The sequence below is a fragment of the Pyrus communis genome, chromosome 17 (genome assembly GCF_963583255.1).
Source record: "Pyrus communis chromosome 17, drPyrComm1.1, whole genome shotgun sequence".
Taxonomy (NCBI): Eukaryota; Viridiplantae; Streptophyta; class Magnoliopsida; order Rosales; family Rosaceae; genus Pyrus; species Pyrus communis.
The window spans coordinates 4,011,163-4,019,773 of NC_084819.1; the positions used below are offsets into that span (position 1 = coordinate 4,011,163).

The following is an 8,611-nucleotide window of genomic DNA, read 5'->3' on the forward strand; positions in this document are numbered from 1 at the left end:
CCTGACATGCTATCAATAACTTTCTATCAAAAAAATCCCGACTTTTCCACACAAATCGTTGGAATAGTTCTGGTATTATTGCACATAAGTAAATCCAGAATTATGAGTTTTAGGTTTTTGTCGCACAGATGTACATGCATATAGACGTATGCATATTGCCCATATTATTTAAATTAATACAATGATTTTTTTCTATCTCTATCACCCAAGATAGAGATGGATGGTTACGTCTGAGTTGGAGCTTTCTGAATCGACATATTTGTTTTTTTTCTTACTGCATTATGGGAACCGTAATATATATACACATACATATTAAAGGAACCAGCTAGTGGATTCACTATGACAGTCCACTATTTCGAGGGTCGGAAAGACTCACAGATGCATTTCAGTTTCCCTCTGGCCACGATCGCATGATTCATCAGCACTAAAAATAGAATCTAGAACAGGCCGTGCAGAATACAGATCTGAAATTCGTCCCTAACCATTGAGTCACCTCGTGGTGATTTAAATGGAAGGTTGATGACCGCATCTAAATTATGACATTAATGGCTTAATACAACATTAGCTAGAAAATTATATATGGATTTTCTTAGTGATCTTAAAAGGAAATTATGCAGACCAAATACAAAATATTAATAAAAACCAGGATTTATTTAGGTATTTTATTTATTTGTGTGTGTGAAGCCAAAACCCCTAGTTACTAGGACTCCATAAATGGTATTCACTTTTTAGATTTGGATTCATTAGGGCACACAAAGATTCGGACAGGCATCACACAACGCTCTCAAAGATACGATTTTCTATAGGCTCTTTGTTACCTCATAATTTAACGTTAATTTTCGTGCCAACATTATAAAACATTCTATCAAAAACATGAGGCGATAGAGATTCCGCAAAAAATCTCACTTTTGAAAGAGACCCCCCTAAAGTTCCTCAAGATTGTATGTATTTTTGTTTTGAACTTTTCAGCTAAATGCAGGGTTTGCAGCATCTATTTATATATCTTGATGTCAAGATACTTTCATGCTGCCCATTATTTTGAGCCAAATGGAGGGTTTGTAGCATTTGTGTCATCACCAATGTTAGGACCACAGAGTAGAGAACATATTCATGAAGAAAGGGGGATACAAATATAACTGCCCAAACAAAACACTGCCCATCTCTAGATTTTTAAGAAAAGGGAAAAATCTTGCACTGTAGGATTACTTGTCTGATTTTATTGCATTTAAAAATTTAAGAGGTGTATCGATTTGCCCCTCTAAACTTGTATAGAGGTGTCAATTTTCTCCCTAAACTTTAATTTTAGCCAATTACCTCTCTGAACTTTTATAATTAACCAATTTTCCCCATAAACTTTAACTTTAGCCGATTACCCCTCTAAAATATTATAAATAGCCAATTTACCCCCCTAGCGTTAAGATTTTAAATTTTTCATCCATCCAATTTTCCATTCTTTTGGCCCCAATACATTGTCATGTGTTGTCCGCATAATCAAAATGGATAAAAATTTGAATGGATGAATTTTTTTTAAATCTAGCGTTAGGAGGAAAATTGGCTATTTATAAAAATTCAGGAGGTAATCAACTAAAATTAAAGTTTAAGGAGGAATTGGCTAATTATAAAAGTTTGAAGGAGTAATCGGCTAAAATTAAAGTTCAGGAGGAAATTGGCACCTCTATACAAGTTTAGGGGACAAATCGACAAATATGCCAAAATTTAATGTGAATATTTTTGTTTTCTATAACATTTCCACAGCAGTTTTACTGAGCTACAGCATCAACAAATATGGAATGGAACCAAAGGAATGAAACTGCGCTTCGAGCAAATGTTGATTGGTATAAAACCAAAGTTGTAAACCTACAAACATAAAACTAAACACAATTCACTTTGTTGGATCAAGACGGTTAATCAAAGTCTTCACCCCAAAAAGAAGTTGAGAAAGACAGTTTATATCTTCACCAATAGCCGTAAACATATTCACCCGGTCGCTCAATGACAATGAACCTACTTGGGAGAGCAATTTCTGAAGGCATTCAGTTGTGACTCTACCGATGCTTTGGTTTCGTTTTGTAAACGGCCAAAAGAAAATTGCTTTCGAAGGTCACAAATTGCCACTTACATGTTGAGCTTGAATTTATCAATGTAATGAAGCTTGTTTTTCTTTCACGACTTCCAGCATTCGATGAAGCTTCTTGAGGCTCTACCTTAGTATCACCGTTGATCTCTTAGAAGTGGCTGTGATGCAGGAGCTGCAGAAGGAAATAATCCCAGTAAGTACAATATGGAATGAAAATGTATTGGTCACTTTAGCAAGGACTGCACATATGAATTCTAGTCACCCAAGAACGAACTATTTACGTCTATGATCACCTGACATCGAGGTCCCGCATGAAGGGTTGAGTTGAGCATAACTTTATATACAGTTTAGGCCTCTCTACGGATAACTTAAGTATCGTGCTACATTAACTTGTGAAACATTTTGTTTTTTATATTTCACAAAATGGATGGAATTGATTACACATACCATCCAATCATTCTATATTATTAGTATTGGCTGGGGAAAGGAAGATGCGCAGAAGTTCCTTTTTAAGCAAATATTAAGGGAACAATGCAAAAGAGTAAAGAATTACCTCCAAAACTTTGCTGCCCGCTGGATACAGGTACTGGTTTGCACATCTTCTCAGAAATTTCAGCTATAACCAAACGTGATAAAAGAAGCGTCGCAATAAGAGCACAAATCATTAACATCAGAAATACTGCATCCCATTCCTTCGTTGAAAGGAAACCAGAAAGAAGAGGGCCAAAAGCTGCACCAACTGATCCAGTACCATCAATTATGGCGGTAACTGTTGCCAGTGCTCGAGAATCCCCTCTAAGGGAACTGTGCGTTCCAAGGTCTGCAGAAACTGCGGTGGTGATAAGTGCATAGGGTCCATTAATAAACAAGCCAGCAACCATCATAAGTGTAATGTTGACATTGTTTGAAATGCTGCCATATTTTCGATATAATAGCATTGCCGGAATTGCAAATGACATGAAGCCGGCTGCCGAAGTAGCTCGGGCATTAAGATTATCAGATATGTAGCCAGCGAGGATTCCACCAACTATGCCTCCTACAGCGAACAAAGTGGAGAGGTTTCCAGCAGATTTCACAGAAACATACTCGCCTCCTATTTCTGCAAAAGCATAAGAGGGAACAAGATGAGGAACATAATATCAGATGCATGAACACGATTTAAAATAATACCTCAAAAAAAAAAAAAAAAAAAAAAGATGTGACTTTGCTGTCACCTCGCCAGTATGAACATAGTTGCAATGTGATATAACATCAGACTACAAAGAGTAATAAATTTCCAATAGCGATGTAAAACAACAACACATACTAACAGGTAATGACGTGACATGTGAATAAGTTTCTAATGTACTTTACCATCTAGGCATCCACAAAAGAACAGATGCACTCATGCATGGGACCAGCATAAATAACTAGGCACGAATGAGAGCAATATCCACATTAGCAGCCTCATCAAAAGACATGTTTCCTCTGTTGTTACTAGTACTCAAACAGTGTTGAAAACCATATGAACCAGGCAAAGATAGACTTATAGCCACGATAAAATTGTGCAGGCTACTAGGACTCCTTATTTGAGGACATGATATATTTGTCAGACAAATACCCTCCCTCCCTTACAGCTCCATCCTATACGTGGAAAGGAAGAGAAATACAGACAGAAAGAGACATATAAGTGCAGCCTTGTCCACACCTTGCAAAACAACAAAATGGTGGGTAATGGAAATTGGAGGCTTCAAACCCAAGTCCTTCTGCAAACCAGAGTTATATGCCATTTTATGCAATTAATAGACCCCAAAAGCTTAAATTGTTATACAATAGGACATTAATCTATATCAGATAAGAAAGTTAACATACACAACTGCATAGATCAGAAAGATGGAGACACAAGATGCTCGATCTATGAGCATTGAGAAGCCTTTGACAACAAAGTGAAAGTAATGTGAACTCTATCAACTCATAAGGAAGTTTATTTTGCGCTTGTAGTATAACAGAGAAGCCCTTCTCTTCTCTCTTCTGCCAATATATTCTTGAGTATAAAATTATAAATAACAACCCCTGATACTGTTATAATTATAATTTTCTTGTTCCGGATTTAAATAATGAAGCACTTATGATAAAAAGAAATACAGAAATGTGTAGGCCACAAGCTTTGAGAAGAAGAGGCACAATGCAAAGGGTATAACTCCTGGTATCATACAAGCTTCAATAAGTCCAATACCTGTCCTACTCACAGACCCAATTCAGAGAATAGTTTTTGTTTCACCGTTTACCATAAATCCTTTTTTCATATTAGCTTCTTCATCATCAGGCACTGCCTCCAAATTAGAAGCTGAATTTGGTGGGAAAGAAGATCCAATATCTTCAGGATAAGCAGCCAAGAAGAAGAAAACGATTACGCCTCCAACTGCTATAAAAGCACCTGGAACAACAAAGCACCAACCCCACCCATAATCCAGAACACTAGCAGCAAGAAGTGAATCACTTATATTCCCAACTGAAGTATGCGCATTCCATATGCCCATTATCAAACCCCTCTTTCCGTTTCCAAACCAATTAGAAGGCCAACCGGTTGCTTGGAACAACCCGGCAATCATTTGCATCCCAAGATAGAAACCAAACACATGGATATTCAAAAAGTATCCCATCCCAAACAAGGCAACAAAAATGCCACTCCCAATCATCCCGGTCGTCAAGAACAATCGGAGGTCCAATGTATCTCCCAAATGGCCAGCAACATACATTCCCAAAGAGTAACATGCAAGAAATGCAGGATAAATCTCCCCCACTTTCGAAGTCCCGTCCGTTCCATTAAAGGGGGACCAACCCTTGTGTAACCTATAATTCTCATTGCCCCCAAACTCTCTCTTGACAAAGACTTTACCAAACAAGGGTCCAAACCATTGCCTCTATGGGGATCAGGATACAAAACACTTTTAACCATACCGCTCGTTTTTCTAGATGCATGGTAACATGTATAAGCTATGAAAGTAACAAGCAAAATTACATATCTATATGTAGAAAGACTCCAATCTTTGCCTCTAATGCTTCTAATCAGCAAAACCCCAGGTGGGATTCCTCGCATTGTATCAGAATTCTGAGACATTTTCACAATCCCACAAAATCATAACAAAATTTCCTCACGAAACCTTCATATCACATCCATTTTTCAAATTCAAAAACTACCCAGAACGCAAAACCGCAGGTTTCATGCGTCAAAATATCAGAGGAAAAGCTTTAGAGAGAGAGAGAGAGAGAGAGAGAGAGAGAGAGAGAGAGAGAGTACAAGACCTTGTTGAATTGACGAAGAAGAGCTGAGGCCTTAAGAGGCCAAAAGTTCAGGCTTGCATAGCTGAGGGGATGAGAGGGAAAGCGTAGAGGGCGGGGAGGTAGTGGGAGGACACGTGGCGAGATAGGAGTAATGGAAACTGGTTTTGCTCATTGCTGTGCTTGGGCGCCACGTCTTCTTTCCAGAATCTCCGAAACCGTTGTGTATGGTTTGTAGAAGGGCTTGGCTGCTTCAGATGGAGGAGTAGTTCCTCCATTAAGTTCTAACTCATTTAATGGTCGATTTTTAGAACATTTTGTTTATGATTGTAGTAGTTCATATTATATATCACTCTGTAAAGATTATATCTTTATAAATTCAATTAAAATTAAGATTGTTTGGTCAATCAATTGTACCAAATAGATAAACGGTTGGTAATACATTTGCTAAAATCAATCCATCTATTTTTATACTATTCGATGACCAAACAATCTCATATTTAATTGATTTTTGCAAAGATAGTCTTTGCTAGTAATTTATAATATGAATGGTTATGATCTAAGTATGAAGTTTCATGAATCGACTAGATAGTAAATTGAGAAGGAACTCATTCTCATTTATTGACCCTTTAATGTATGACGTTCTTTTGATTTGTGCCGTTTAGTTTCAATTTGGTTATGAGTCTTTCGTAAACATCTTTCAAATTTGTTACATTCGTAGCTCGGGGAAGGATTTTCCCAGAAATTTGGAAGCTTGGAACAGTGACCATTTAGCTCATTTCAGAGGATTTTTCCGGTCATCTCGGTGACGTTTGGCCCTCAAAACTAGTATAGCCTTGTTCATTACATTTCTAGCTTCAAGTTAGTTTTTGAATCATTGAATTTGGTTAAGATATTTTTGTCGCCTAATGAGGCGAGGCTAAAATATTTTTGTCGCCTAATGAGGTGAGGCTAAAATATTTTTGATTTCCAACAACACTGATATTGTCTCCAACTTAGTAATTACCACTTGCACAATCCATCAGGTGTGGGGTTTTATCACAAAAGATCTCGGTATTAGTTAGAGTGGGATTAGGATATTTAAACTATTATTCTCTTTTTGTATAGCCGATATGAGACTCAACATGTACAAAATCAAAAAGGACACATTAAAACATAAACCTTTGACTCTTGATATCACTTGAAAAGAAATATGGAGATTCTACATGAGATTTCTAGTGACTAGCATTCATGTACAATCAAAATAATCATAAATAGAAAAATAAATCAAAGCTATATTCGTGCAAAACCCCTTCAAGAAGCATATATTTAGTTTTGGTGCGATAAATAATTGTATTGTGGAACAAAGAGAACGATTTGGATCTAGACTTCAATCCAATCCAAGAGTTTCACCAACTTCTTTGCTCCTTGAACTCATTCCTCCTAACTTCCTCCACCTTGAATCTTCTTGGATCCCCTTAAGCTACCAAAGTAGATAGCCTCTAAACATCCACACCAACTAGTGTAGTGAGATATATGCTAGAAATAACAAACGAGAAAATAAGAGACTAATATCTTCTATGTAAGGTGGCCGACCTTGTGTGTAGGGAGGGAGGTGGATTATCTTCTTTGCTGTATGAAATGCACACAAAAAACCCTCACTCAAAAATCCCTTAGTATTCCCTTTTTATAGCGAAAGAGAGGTCAAACATTTGTGATTTTCTCCCTCGCACTCTAGCACACTAGAATCGGCTATACACGGATTGGGCTTTGCTTTGGGCCTTTCTCACTTTAAGTCATCTTATGCCTATATTAAAAGGCCAATTGGTTTAGGCCCAATGGGCCTGATAGAACCCAAACTACTTTTAAGCCCAAAAGTGAAGTTTTATCGCTTGTATGATTAATTTGGACTTTCTTATTAGTCATATGACTTAATTAATTTCATCATTCTTTAATTATCTCATTACACAAAGCGTATTAGTGTATGGTCGATTTAAGTTCTAATTAGCGGGGCAGTGACATAGTTACTACTTTGTATAATCACATAGTGAATTGAAGTCTACTTTATTCTCCTTTACATTGATGATTGCAAGATTAATGATCAAGGGGCTCCCATAAGCTATGAGTGACATTTAATCACGTGTCATGGGCTACCCATGCTAATGTAGTATTTTTTGGAGAACCTATTCAGTTGGAATTACAATGTAACTCAATCATTCTCTAAGTCAATACTTCCAATCACATTACTAGAGAATGAATACTTTATGTCAATTCGTTAGTATGATCATCCTGACTTATATGATTCAATTGAGACGTGTAGGAATGCCTTCCTTTAATACACTTGATACTTTAGTCGAAAATTTTTGAATCATATTTTGTAGAATTCTGCCTCTCTTACTGAGGGTTAGGGATTCCATGTTGAACATTCAAATGTCTTCGAGAATAAGTTAGTGACTCCAATAATATGTAGAACGTATCAAAGATGGGATGTGGTCATGTCTCTTTGTCAATTGATCAGCAATGTATCCCTAAGACAACTATGATATCTCAGGTCAAATGATTACTTGCATAATTCAAACTTGTAGAGTTGCTTGCTTGACATGTATGTAGAATTTCATGCAATTACTCTCATTTGATTGTGTTCAACGAACTCATTCTCTATAATTAGCACCTACATACTTGCCTCAATGTCCCTACACAAATAGTTTGAGACCATCCATCCTTCCTATGAAGCAGACATAGTATGTACCTATCACCGCAGATTAAATTGGGACGGGGCAGGGAAGCCGTTACCCTTTGGGAGTGGGGATGGTGAATCCTTGATTTGAAATTTACGAGTACGAAGGAAAAATCCTAATGGGAATGCAAACGATAAATGGAATCTAATGTAAACATTTTTTCTTAGTCATTAGGCCCGGCCCAGGCCCAGTGCCACAGGGGCAGTTGTCCAGGGCACCAAAATTTTAAAAAAAAAAAAAAAAAAAAAAAAAAAAAAAAAAAAAAAACCCAAATAACTAAGTATAAAAAATAAAAAAAAATGTTTACAACTCAAATAGGGGCTGGAGGGCGAGCCCAAAAGGCAACAAAAGGGCCCAGCCGCAGATTATAAAGAAAAAACAAAAACAAAACATAACATAACAAGGACCACTCAGTCCCAATTAACCCTAATACTTTCAACCTTTCCCGATTCCCCACCCCTCCTTTGTTCCCTACTTCCCCCACTTCCCTTCTGTCGTCCCCTGACTTTCCCTTTTCTTTTTATCAATTCATCGGTTGTTGCAAGCTTTATTGTTT

General features: G+C 37.1%; 1 pseudogene; it reads right to left on the reverse strand.

Annotated features, from left to right (window-relative positions):
• Positions 1–1,891: 1,891 nt before the first annotated feature.
• LOC137721770 (putative glycerol-3-phosphate transporter 4) lies at positions 1,892–5,177 on the reverse strand (annotated as a pseudogene).
• Between the last annotated feature and the right edge of the window lie 3,434 nt (positions 5,178–8,611).